This window comes from Rhinoderma darwinii, chromosome 2 (assembly GCF_050947455.1).
Source record: "Rhinoderma darwinii isolate aRhiDar2 chromosome 2, aRhiDar2.hap1, whole genome shotgun sequence".
NCBI classification, from domain to species: Eukaryota; Metazoa; Chordata; class Amphibia; order Anura; family Rhinodermatidae; genus Rhinoderma; species Rhinoderma darwinii.
In genome coordinates, this window is record NC_134688.1 from 242,324,811 (window position 1) to 242,337,556 (window position 12,746).

The following is a 12,746-nucleotide window of genomic DNA, read 5'->3' on the forward strand; positions in this document are numbered from 1 at the left end:
ATGTTGACTACCGTCTCTTTTAAAATAACATTTCTAAGAACTATTGTTCTGTTTAAATAATACGTGAAAATCATATGTGAATTTATTATAGCTATTATATAAACTTCCTTAAAGTACAGCAATCTGAGGAACCAATTGTCACGTTGGGTACGTGGACCCACTGGACCGTACCACCTTAACGGTATGGCAGCTGGCCAACAGGACACAGGTCAAAGTTTATAGTTCGTATAGGTGTACCTGAGGTAGCTTCAGACAGTAGCAAGGCAGGCTTGGATGGGACTTTGGCAGCAGGCGGACACCAGGCGTGGTGTAACAGGACAGGCGTGGTATACGGCACTTGACCAGGATAGCACGGGATACAGGCAGCAGGAATGGGAAACACTGGGAACTGGAAGACACTAGGAGACCATTTGCAGAGACAAACTAGGGTAACGTCAACAAAGCTCAGGCAATCCAGGAAGGGGCAGAGCCCTTCTTATAGTCCAGAGTGCTCTGGGAACAATCAGCTCAATCTCACACCAGTGTGTACTCTGACTCCTTAAGTCTGGACTGAGCTCGCGAGCGCACCTTGGTGGTCACTGTGGAACAGGACGGCCGCATGTTCAAACATCTCTGGAGGGAAGAGCGTCGACTGGAGTTTGTTGTCAGTGACCACTGATGTTACAGTATCCCCGCTCTTACGCCCCTCCTCTTGGGACCAGAACAAGAGAGAAACTTCTTAATGAGGGTAGGAGCATAGAGATTCTCTTCTGGCTCCCAGGACCTCTCTTCTGGACCAAACCCCTTCCAATCCACTAAATAAAAGGTTCTTCCTCATACTTTTTTAGTGTTCAGGATCTTCTTAACCTCAAAAGTATCTGATTAACGGCTGGGAGCCATTGCAGGAGTGGAAGTCTTGGAGTAGTGGTTCAAGATCACAGGCTTCAGCAGGGAGACATGGAAGGAGTTTGGGATCTTGAGGGTAGGAGGCAGCCGAAGCTTGTAGGAGACAGGGTTGATTTGTCACAAAATCTCGAAGGGTCTGAGGAACCTGGGGCAAACTTTTACGATTGCACCGTCAACCAGATATTCCTGGAGGACAGCCAGACCTTGGTGCCTGGAAGAAACTGGGTAGGCTCTTGTCTTCTTGTTTCTGCCTACTTTTTCATGCGGTTGACCGCCAGTAGAATAGAAGATCGGGTTCGCTGCCAGATCTGTAGAAAGCCCCTGAATGTAGAGTTAGCTGCAGACACCTCGGACGTATTGGAAACAGGGAGAGGTATTTGTGGGTGCTGTCCATAGACAATGAAGAATAGACTGGAGGCAGTGGACTCACTAGTGTGGTTGTTGTAGGAGAACTCAGCCCAAGGAAGCAGCTGCACCCAGTCATCATGCTGCCTGGAGATAAAGTGTCATAGGTAGTTCTCCATATTCTGATTAATTCTCTCTACTTGACCATTGGACTGGGGATGGTGGGCTGAGGAAAAGTGCCACTTCACACTTAGGAGTCTGCAGAGAGCTCTCCAGAACTTTGAGGTGAACTGAACCCCCCGATCCAACACAATATGCAGAGGCAAGCCGTGCAGACGGAAGATGTGTTTGATGAAGAGATTTGCCAGTCAAGAAGCAGAAGGTAGGCCGGTCAGTGTAACAAAATTAGCCATCTTGAAGAATCGGTCCACCACCACCCAGACCATACTACATCCAGCAGAGGTAGGCAGATCCGTAACAAAGTCCATAGCAATGTGTTGCCAGGGGACGTCGGGCACAGGCAGTGGCTGCAGCAGGCCAGCCGGTTTGGAGTGGGCAACTTTATTTGCTGTACACACCATGCAGGAGGAGACAAAGTCTGAGATGTCTTTGGGCAGCGTGGGCAACCAGAACTGATGGGCAATCAGGTCTCAGGTTTTACGGGACCCGCGTGACCTGCCAGTTTGGAACTGTGTCCCCAGCGGATGATTCTTTTTCTGTCAGCCAGATGCACAAAAGTCCTCCCCGGGGGAATGTCTCTAAGTTGCAGAGGGTTGACAGGGATAATGCAGGATGGATCGATGATATTCTGTAGAGGCTCCATAGTGTCCTCTGTCTTGAACGACCTGGACAAGGCATCAGCCCTCACATTCTTGTCGGTCGGACGGTAGGGGAGCTCAAACTGGAACCGGTCAAAGAACAGCGACCACCTGGCCTGACGGGGATTCAGTCGTTGGGCCGTTTGGAGATAGGTGAGGTTCTTGTGGTCCGTAAATATCAGAATGGGATAAACTGCACCCTCTAATAGATGTCTCCACTCCTCCAGAGCCAATTTGATGGCCAGTAACTCCCGATCCCCAATCGAGTAATTACGTTCTGCGGAAGAGTTTAGAGTATTAGCCACATACCATTATCTTGTCCTTGGAGCCTCCCTGGAACAGGAGTGAACCAGCACAAACAGAGGAGGCATCCAACTCCAACGAGAACTGTCGAGGTACATCTGGATGATGGAGGATAGAGGCTGACGTGAAGGCACTCTTAAGGCTATTAAATGCGGATTCCGCCTCAGGAGTCCACACCTTGGCGTTCATGCCTTTCTTGGTGAGGGTAGAGATAGGAGATGTTAGTGAGGAGAAGTTTGGAATGAACTGTCTGTAGAAATTAGCGAATCCCAGGAAGCACTGTATGGACCTCAAGCCTTGAAAGCATGGCCACTGCAGAACGGCCTTTACCTTCTCAGGATCCATCTTGAGGCCTTGATTGAGATGATGTAGCCTAGGAAGGATAGAGCATCTTTCTCAAACACGCACTTCTCCAACTTGGCGTACCGGCGATTCTCCCTTAACCGCAGAAAAACTTGATGGACATGTCTCAGATGAGTCATTGGATCTGGAGAAAAAATCAAGATGTCATCAAGATAGACCACAACACAAACATAGAGGAGGTCACGGAAGATGTAATTAACAAACTCTTGGAAGACCGCGGGAGCATTACACAGGCCGAAGGGCATTACTAGATATTTATAGTGTCCGGCACAGGTGTTAAATGCCGTCTTCCATTCGTCACCCCTGGCGAATCCGGATTAAGTTGTAAGCCCCCCGTAGGTCTAGCTTTGAAAAAATCTTGGCTCTTCGTATACGATCAGATAGTTCAGAGATCAATGGCATTGGATATCTATCTTTTACCATTATCTGGTTGAGACCACGGTAGTCGATACAAGGACGCAGAGAAGCATTCTTTTTCTTGTTTTTCTTTATCAAGATTTATTCGATTTTCAATAAAAATGTACAATAGAAAAACAATTGCATATAAATCAAAGGACAATTCAACTGAAGCAAATCAGTAGAATACAATACAAGTTGAGTATATGTAATGTCAAAAAACAAAAGTGTGCAATGGCGTGTAAAGCACACAATAAAAATGAGAAGGGGGATCAGAAAAGGGAAAAGGACAAGGGAGACGAAGAAGGAGGGCATCGACCAAAGACGTGTGAATGGCCAGAAAGACTCAAGTATTATCGTCCAGCCAGTGTGAAAGCGCTTCGCTATCTGTAAACAGAATCCAACCCTTCCAAGTAGTCAGAAATCTGTCTTGTTTACCATTATCCCTTGCCAAAAGACTCTCCATTCCCATAATATGATTCAATTCAGTTACCCAGTTAAGTAAAGAAGGGCAACTTATGGATTTCCAGTATCTACGAATAACACATCTGGCTGCTGTAAGAAAATGTCTGAAGATGCCTTTTTTCAGAATGGATTCATGACATGGTAAGAGGGATAATAAACCAATGGATGGGTCAATAGGTAATTGAGAGTCAAAAAGTATATTATATAGCGAGAATATGCTACTCCAGAAAGGAAACAGAATAGGACACTCCCACCAGATATGTATCATAGTTCCAGAGGCAGAAAGGCATCGCCAACAACGGTCCGACAGGGAAAAGCCCTGTGTATTAAAACCGGATACCGGTATCACCGGGAAAGTAGTTATTTTCCTGAGCATAGCAAGCTGTGGGCAAAAATATTTTGTGCCCATCTTCGTCCGGGATATGAAACCCCAATTCACATTCCCATGCCTGCAGAAATCGAAGTTGCGAGAGATCGGAGGAAGAACGAAGTAAGGTATGTAGAGTTGATAAAAGTTTAGAGGGCAGAGAAGGTAGCAATAGAAAATTTTCCAGCGCAGTTTTGTCCAAGGTAAGAGCAGCACCGTCAGAGAAAGACATTATGTATGCTCTAAGTTGGAGATATTCCATCCAAGACAATCTTTGTGAGGACAAGATGCGCGAAGAGACGAAAGAGGAGGAAGTTCATGGGTATTATCAAGTGTGGAGGAAAGTCTAACATCATCCTGTTTACTCCAAGATAGAAACTCCACCACTCCAACCGCTGGTGGGAAGTCAGGATTGTCGAATAAAGGAGTAAAAGGTCCAGGGCAATGTGAGAGTTTGAAGGACACTGCATTCCTATTCCAGGCCACTAAAAATTGTTGAGTCAACAATGGCAACATGAGTGTATGTCTATGTTTTTGTCAACCCACGGTAGAGATGTTAAACGCAAAGGCGAGTTTTCAAATTCCAGTCATACCCATTGTTTACGTGGGAAAGATCTAAACCAATCAACGACTCTCATTAACCCCTTCCCGACATGCGCCGTATACATACGGCGCAATCAGGAAGGGCTTCCCGCAAAGCGCAGTACCATTACGTCGCGGTGATAGTGCGGGCTCAGGAGCTGAGCCCGCACCATCACTGCCGGGTGACAGCTGTATGTTACAGCTGGCACCCTGAGGTATCGGCCAGGACTGGAGCTAGCATCCGATCCGGCCGATTAACCCCTAGATGCTGCGCTCAATAGAGATCGCAGCATGTGAGGAGTTTTTAGCCACTGGCACCCCAGCATCTTGATCGCTGGGTTGCCGGTGGCTGCAAAGGCGATCGGAGGCCTAATACTTACCTCCCGGTCTGCCAGCAACGGAAGCCTCCTATGCCCCGCTCGATGGCGGGGCCTAAAACGCTTTCGGTACCATCGGCTAGATGGCGCCGGCTCAACTTCCGGCTCAGAAGCTGCGCCGGCGTCATCAGCAGTGGGTGTCCGCTGTATGTTACAGCGGACAACCCACTGTAATGGCAGGAACCAGAGCTAGCTCAGATTCCTGCCATTAACCCCTTCGATGCAGCGATCCAATGTGATCGCTGCATCAAAGTGGTTTGTAGCAAATCGGCAGCCTGCCATGCGATGGCAAGGCTGGCGACTGCTGCTATGCCTAACAATGGCCTCCTGTCTGCCATTACGGATGCCGATTATGCCCCTACTGGAGCCGGAGCCTGATCTGCTTGCTGTCAGTGAATAACTGAGAGTTCCAATACATTGCACTACATAGGTAGTGCAATGTATTAGATCATCAATCAAACAGTTGGACCTTCAAGTCCCCTCGTGGAACTAAAGAAAAGTGTAAAAAAAAGTGTAAAAAAAGTAAAAATAAAAGCTGTAAAAAATAAAATAAAATTTCAAGTAATAACATAAAACACGATCGGCTTATTTCCCTTATCAAGTCATGTATTATTGTAAAAAAAATAATAAAACCATACATATTTGGTATCGCCGCGTCCGTAACAACCTGAACTATAAAATTATTATGTTACTTGTCCCTCGCAGTGAACGCCGTAAAAAAAAACAACCTAAAAAATAATGCTACAATTGCTTTTTTTTGGTCACTTTGTCTTACAAAAATTGAAATAAAAAGTGATTAAACAGTATCCAAAAATGATACCTATAAAAACTATCACTCGTCTCGCAAAAAACAAGCCCTCAGACAGCTCCGTAAATGAAAAAATTAAAAGTTATGGCTCTTACAACTTGGCAACAGAAAAAATACATTATTTTTACAAAAGTAATTTTATTGTGCAAAAAGTTGTAAAACATAAAAAAGTTCTATAAATTAGGTATCGCCGGAATCGTACTGACACGCAGAATGAAGGTAACATGTAATTTATAATGCATGGTGAACGCTGTATAAACAAAATAAACAAACTATGGCAGAATTGCTATTTTTTGATTATTTTGTTTCCCAAAAAAAAAGGATAACAAGTGATCAAAAAGTTGCATGTACTCCAAAATGGTACCAATAATAACTACAGCTCGTAGTTAAGTTAAGGCTCCAATAAGTCAGGAAAGAAAAACTATGCAACTGTGCCGGCCCGAGGGGAACATTTCTTCTGTTTCAAGAGGCGAATTATCAAGGAACTAAAATTAGGGAACCAGGAAGGGGAGGGCCCAAACATATCTGCTGGAAGTGGGGGCGCCCGTATCATACCAGGACAACACTTCCCAGCAAAATTCCTCAAACTGCAAAGGTGCTGAGTGTGGACCAAATGGGAGATAAGGAAGGACACAATTTATCAGTGCGACACCGGTGCAGAAAGTATTGCTTCACAGCGTACCACACAACTATGATTCATTTTATTGTTTACCCCATTATTATACCACCTGACTGTGCCCCTGATTTACTCTGCCCTGCTCACATATTCCCCCACATTATAAATTGAAACACCAGTAAAACTCCAAACAAAACTACTACCAAGCAAAATCCACGCTCCAAAAGCCAAATGGTGCTCCCTCCCTTCTGAGCCCTATAGCGTGCCCAAACAGCTGTTTACTTCCACATATATGGCATCGCCATACCTAGGAGAACCCTTTTGACAATATTTGGGGTGTGTGTCTCCAGTGGCATAAGCTGGGAATTACATATTTCCCAATGAAATGGCATATCTAGGGAAAAATTTTAATTTTTACTTTGCACCAACCGCAGCGCAATCATTTATGGAAAAGTCCTGTGGGGTGAAAATGCTCACTACACACCTTAATAAATGCCTTGAGGGGTGTATTTTCCAAAATGGGGTCACTTCTCAGCGGGTTTCTTTTATTATTTCACATCAGAGCCTCTGCAATTGTGAACCAATACTGTGTAAATTGCCAAATTAGGCCTCAATTTCGCATGGTATTCTCACTCCTGAGCCCTGTCAATAGTCCAGGCAAAAGATTAGGGCCACATGCAGGGTGTTTCTAAAACCGGGAAACAACAGCATAATAATTAGAGAGCTGTCTTGTTATGGTGGCACAAACTGGGCACCACATATTGGCATATCTATGGAAAAAATAAAATTTTCACTCTGCAACATCGAGTGCACACTGATTTCTGAAAAACACCTGCAGGGTTAACATGCCACTACACCACTAGGTGAATAGCTTGAGGGGTGTAGTTTCCAAAATGGGGTCACTTGTGGGGGGTTTCCACTGTTTTGGTCCCACAGGGGCTTTGCAAATGCGACATAGTGCCCAGAAACCAATCCAGCAAAATCTGCACTCCGAAAGCCAAATGGCACTCCTTCCCTTCTGATCCCTACCGTGTGCCCAAACAGCAGTTTCTGACCACATATGGGGTATTGCCATACTCAGGAGAAATTACTTTACAAACATTGTGGTTCTTTTTTTCATTTATTTATTGAGAAAATGAAAAAATTTGAGCTAAATCTATGTCTTATTGAAGAAAAAGGATTTTTTTTATTTTCACTGCCCAATCCTAATAAACTCTATGAAACACTTGTGGGGTCAAAATGCTCACTACACCCCTAGGTGAATACCTTGAGGGGTGTAGTTTCCAAAATGGGTTCACTTGTGGGGGGTTTCCACTGTTTTGTACCCACAGAGGCTTTGCAAATGCGACATAGTGCCCAGAAACCAATCCAGCAAAATCTGCACACCGAAAGCCAAATGGCACTCTTTCCCTTCTGATCCCTACCGTGTGCCATAAAAAGGAGGCCCCAAGACTCACTAGGTACTCCTTTGCTTCTGAGGCCAGTGCTTCAGTCCATTACCACACTAGGGCCACATGTGGGATATTTCTAAAAACTGCAGACTCTGGGCAATAAATATTGAGTTGCATTTCTCTGGTAAAATCTTCTGTGTTACAAAAGAAATGGATTAAAAATGAATTTCTGCAACAAAAAAAAAGGAAATTTGTAAATTTCACCTCTACTTTGCTTTAATTCCTGTGAAACGTTTAAAGGGTTAAGAAACTTTCTAAATGCTGTTTTGAATACTTTGAGGGGTGAAGTTTTTAAAATAGGGTGACTTATTCAGGGTTTCTAATATATAAAGCCCTCAAAGCCACTTCACAACTGAACTGCCCCCTGTAAAAATGGCCTTATGAAATTTTCTTGAAAAATGTGAGAAAATGCAGCTAAAGTTCTAAGCCTTGTAACGTCCTAGTAAAATAAAACGATATTCAAAAAATGATGCCAATCTAAAGTAGACAGGTGGGGGATGTTAATTATCAACAATTTTGTGCGGTAGAACTGCCTGTCTTAGGGTATGTGCACACGAAGTCATTACGTCCGTAATTGACGGGCGTATTTCGGCTGCAAGTACCGGACCGAACACAGTGCAGGGAGCCGGGCTCCTAGCATCATAGTTATGTACGACGCTAGGAGTCCCTGCCTCGCTGCCGGACAACTGTCCCGTACTGTAATCATGTTTTCAGTACGAGACAGTTGTCCGGCAGCGAGGCAGGGATTCCTAGCGTCGTACATAACTATGATGCTAGGAGCCCGGCTCCCTGCACTGTGTTCGGTCCGGTACTTGCGGCTGAAATACGTCCGTCAATTACGGATGTAATGACCTCGTGTGAACATACCCTGACAATTACATTTAAATTTCAAAAATGCTAATTTTTGCAATTTTTCACTAAATTTTGGTGTTTTTCACAATTAAATACTGAATGTATCAAGCAAAATTTGCCAGTAACATAAAGTCCAATGTGTCACGAGAAAACAATCTCAGAATCGCTTGGATAGGTGAAAGCATTCCGAAGTTATTACCACATAAAGTGAAACATGTCAGATTTGAAAAATGAGGCTCTGTCAGGAAGGTCAAAAGTGGCCAAAGAGGGAAGGGGTTAAAAGAGCCGCAGAATGATATTTTTTTAAATCAGGCAAGCCCGCTCCTCCTTCCAGTTTATGCCTACAAAGCACTGTCATGCTTATCCGGGATCTCACAGAACCCCGAATAAATGTATTTATGGCTCTATGCAATGAGCAGAAATAGGATTGAGTAGCCAGAATTGGCACAGTCTGAAATATATGTAGAAATCTAGGTAATATGTCCATCTTGACAGCATTGATCCATCCAAACCAAGACAGATGAGCTGTGGGGTACTGCTCTAAATCTCTCAACAACATGGAATAACACTGCCAAATCCTGCGGTACCTGGATCAAGTACCAAATACTTGAGAGACTCCTGTTGCCATATAAACAGAAAGTTACGCTTTAATTGTTGAACCAAGTCGAGGCTGAGAGACACATTCAATACCTCAGTTTAAGAGAAATTGACTTTAAAATTGCTGAGCTGACTGAAACGTTCAAATTCTTTTAGTATAGATGGCAAAGTCACGATAGGGTCTGTGACATATAGCAGGAGGTCATCAGCGTATAAAGCAAGTTTAGTGTGTAGGGAGTTCACCACTATTCCTTTTATCGATGGGTTATTACGTTTGGCATTGGCCAAATGTTCCATAGTAAGGATATATAGAATAGTTGAGAGCGGGCAACCCTGTCTAGTACCATTTGATATATATAATGAATCCGAGGGCAAACCATTTACGCGAACCCGTGCTATATAAGGACATCATCTTCCCTAGCATATTTTGACCTATACCAATTTGTGACAAGGTCCTCTGGATAAATTGACAGCTGACCCTGTCAAAAGCCTTCTCAGCATCTAATGAAAGCAGACAGGTCGGGATATGTTGTTGAGAACGTTTATGTTGAGACTCAAGAATTTGAATCCTATCCAACAGTTTCTTCATATTTATACATTTTTCTTTCTTTAAGCGGGACCTCATCCTTTTTCTTGATGAAGATGAACCCGACTCCAGCCGGGGAGGAGGACTTTCGTATGAAACCCCTCTCCAAGTTCTCCTTAGGGATGCACCAGGAACCAACTCGATAGGACAGTCATACGCCAGTCATACGCCCGGTGTGGGGGCAGGGTCTACGACTCTTTCTTTCTGAAGACATCTGAGAATGCAGAATAATGACAAGACAATCCTCCCAAGGACCGAGGCAGAGGAGGCTGAGCCGAACAAATCTGTACCAGGCAGAGGTTGAGATACTCGGAAGCCCACTGGAGAACCTCTCCAGAATTCCAGTCCAGGACTGGGGCATGTAGTCGGAGGCAGGGCAGGCCCAGCAGTACAGGGATGACGGCTTTAAACAGGACAAAGAACGAGATAAGCTCAGAATAGAGGGCTCCCACTTGGAGCCTCAGTGGCTTGGTCACAGCTACAACCGGGTCTGGCAGAAGTAGCCCATTCACAGATGCAACCATCAAAGGCCTCTCCAGAGAGGTTGTGGGAAATTGGAGAAGATCCACCAGGCCTCTTCGAATGAAATTTGCAGCGGATCCAGAGTCCAGATAAACAGAGACCCGGTGTGTTTTTTTCGCCGGACACTATGGTTACGGGAATGGACAATTTAGACAAAAGTCCTTCTTTGCTCAGGGTTGTCTCTCCCACCAACCCTAGGTCCTGGGGCTTTTGGGGGCACCGACGCACAAGATAGCCTCCGAGGCCGCAATATAGACAGAGTCCCGAGGTGCATCTGCGTTGTCTCTCCGGGGTAGACAGCTTAAACTGGTCCGTCCTCACAGACTCCTTTGGAGGATCAGCATCTGAGGACAGCAGGGGTTGTGGCAAAGTAGGAACCGAGCTAGGGAGCTGTCCCTCCCGACGAGCTTCTTGGAACCGTTCTCAGATCCTTATATCAATCCGGGCGGCCAGAAGGATGAGGTCAGGGGCATAACTAGGAAAGACTGGGCCCCATAGCAAACTCTTGACTGGGGCCCCAAACAGTCCCCCTTATACATAGTGCCCCCTGTAGAATGTACCATACAGCCCCCATGTAGACAGTGCTATATAGCCCTGCCTATAGACAATGCCACTCACCATTTGTAGATAGCGCCCACACCTCCCCCTTGTAGATAGTGCCATACAGCCCCTGTAGATATCGCCATAAAGCCCCCACTGTATATAGCGCTATACAGCTCCCACTGTATATAGTGCCACACAGCCCCCTCCTTGTATATAGTGCCACACAGCCCCCCCTTAGTACAAAGTGCAGCACAGCCCCCCTTAGTAGAAAGTGCCACACACAGACCCCTGTAGATTGCGCCACACTCAGCCCCCTGTAGATAGAGCCACAGCCCTCCCCTTGTAAATAGTTCCATACCATTCCCCCATGTGTATAGTGCCACACAGCTCGCCCTTGTGTATAGTGCCACACAGCTCCCCCTTGTGTATAGTGCCACAAGCCCCCCCTTTGTGTATAGTGCCACAAGGCAATGGTGCATCCGAGAAAGTTGTATCAGCCAGGGAGATGTCACTCAAACATGGAATGGTGGGTTTGGAGGCAGGACTATGTGACTCTTCAGGATAGCGGCACCGCCCCATGACCCTCTAATGAGTATTTAGCATATAGTGTGCGCCGTTTTAAAAGTGGATTTTAAGGATTTTGCTGCATGTGAAAAAAACATACAAGGGAATGTTTGAAAATATTGTCAGGTTGTGTATCACCGCAAGGTGGCGGTTCAAGGGGTTAAAACTACCTGACAGATTACCATTAAATATACAATGAATTGAGAACAATTCCATCTGCCCTGCAATTTTGTTATTATAAATATATCCTATATAATTACAGATCCAGAACCAAGCTCTGACATATATACAGTACCACAACCAAGCTCAGTACATATATACAACACAAGAACCAAGCTCAGTACATAGATACAGCACTAGAACAAAGCCCATACATATACAGCACCAGAACAAACCTCAGTACATAAATACAGCACCAGAACCAACCTCAGTACATATATACAGCACCAGAACAAAACTCATTACATAAATACAGCACCAGAACAAAACTCATTACATAAATACAGCACCAGAACCAAGCTCAGTACTTACATACAGCATTAGAATCAAGATCAGTACATATATACAACACCAGAATACAAATACAAATACAGCTCAATTTAGGTTTGTACGGCGTAAAACTACAGCTCCCAGCATGGCCGAAAAATGGTGAGGATATGCTGGGAGATGCTCTTTCACAAAAAAATCATACCACTTTCATCTCGCTGCAGATCACACAGTGACTACATTACTGATTAGAGGCAGAATAAACATTTACATTAAGTGACTGACCGGTGACGTCTCAGATTCTAGTTCTTTTCTTCTCCCTTCGGTCCAGACATCTATGATGGATTTCTACCAGCCATGACCCATTTCTGCAGTTTTCCGATCAGATGTCCTCAGATTCTCACTTTTAAAACAAAGTTAGAATTCTCAACACCTCTAAATATAATAAAGCACCATACACTGCACCTCTAACTATAATAGCACCATACACTGTGTCCCTGATTATAATAGTACCATACCATGTCACACACGCACACACACACACACACACACACACACACACACACACACACACACACACACCGTGCCACCTGTAGATAGTTCCCCCATAGCCCACTGTGGAAAGTGACCCCCATAGAGCCTCTGTAGATAGTGACCTACATAGAAGCCCCTGTAGATAGTGTCCCACATACAGCCCTCTGTAGATAGTGGCCACATATGGACTCCAGAGCTGCAAGGCAATAGTCTAACCACTGAGCCACCGTGCTGCCCCACATATAGCTTCCCCTATAGACAGTGCTCCACATATAGCCCACCTCTG